This window comes from Priapulus caudatus, unplaced genomic scaffold (genome assembly GCF_000485595.1).
Source record: "Priapulus caudatus unplaced genomic scaffold, Priapulus_caudatus-5.0.1 Scaffold249, whole genome shotgun sequence".
NCBI classification, from domain to species: Eukaryota; Metazoa; Priapulida; class Priapulimorpha; order Priapulimorphida; family Priapulidae; genus Priapulus; species Priapulus caudatus.
Window position 1 is genome coordinate 322,740 of NW_014577310.1, and position 1,548 is coordinate 324,287.

The window sequence follows — 1,548 nt, forward strand, 5'->3', positions numbered from 1 at the left end:
TTTGTGATTTCACTAAAAAAAACTTAGCGTATGTTGTCAAGGAAGGTCGTAGACACCATGATATTTTGATAGTGGGTTTACTTAATGAAGCCTTTGAAGTGAAAGCTAATTTCAATGGGCTGGAATATTTTAGAATATTAATTATTTGTCCCATGACGTCTTTTTGGTATCACGTTATGTTGCTTTATACTCCGTGGCATTATTGCTCTTTGGTTGCTTTCTCAGTGCAACAGAGGCATTAAATTTTAGAAAAAATACTGTAGTCAAGTTAGTCGAGAATGAATCATATAGTCAATTTCGTTTCTCTTTCTCTTAGGTTGGAACATTAAAATCGATGACTGCTGGGATCATTGTTGTTTTGACTCGTACGTATATACGGTTTATTCATATTTCCTTAGATGTTGAATTTGTGTTGTATTCAGTGTTTGCCACTGATCAGAAAAAGCTGTATGCCTGCAGGGCCTATAGCTCCTAAAAGCTGCAGGCCCGCCAATTTTGGAGCAAATTACAGTAATTAAACAGCATATCATGTTCTTCCTTGTGTTTATTAGTCATTATCAATGTCCATAATCATAATCCCTCTGTTTTTCCTTCCTCTCGTCGGATGACTGTTTATGCTTCTTTGCCGGGGGTTCACATCGTTGTTATATGTAGCTCCTTGGTAACTACGACTCTCCACTTTGACAGAAGAGAGACAGACTGGTAGTCTGGTACACATCGGTAGCAACGTAGTAGCGTCTCATAACATTGCGAGTGGAGCCGTCATACGTACACCAGTCTAACCATGTGTCGATCATACAGTCATGTCGATTGGTCGAAATCTGAGACACTTGCTCAGGCCAGACCCACGGTCACCCACCAATGAGAAACGATTTCATGTTACTCGCAGCTAATTCCGCACTCGATTGGAAATTGCCCTTTAGTTTACTACACTGTGGTGCGCAGCTTGGAACAGGGTTCCAGGCTATCGCTCTTTCATTTACAATCAGGCTGTGCAAATATGCAGTGGGCATTGTTTACATGTATGTCACGGTTTATCACGGATTAGTTTTCAAATAAATACCCCTGGAAGTTAATATGCAAGAAAAGATTTCTACAGGTAACAGTTTCTCAGTGTTTCGAATTTTCGGTGATCAAGTAGCTGTAGGATCAGCGGGCCTGTTTTATCAAGAAGCTGTAGGTTCGGCATCGAAACTGTCGGCGGCAGGCGGGCCGACGTGAATTTTGAACACTGATTGTATTGGTGATGGTGATGGCACCTATACTTTTACATACTTGTCCTCTTGGTCCCCCGATGGGACATAAGGCCAGGAATGACACCTATGATGCGAAATTCCCTGTTGCATCCAGTCTCGATGCTGTCCCGCACAAACCCCCGGCCACAGTTACTAGGAGTTAGCTGGAAATTTTACTGATCAGTAGATTTTACTTGCTACTGGTTCAGTGACAAATCTTAGCTGAAAAAATAATAAGATAATTATTATAATTAATAATTATAATTATTAGTAATTATAATAAATAAAGAAAAATAAGATAAATTGAAAATTA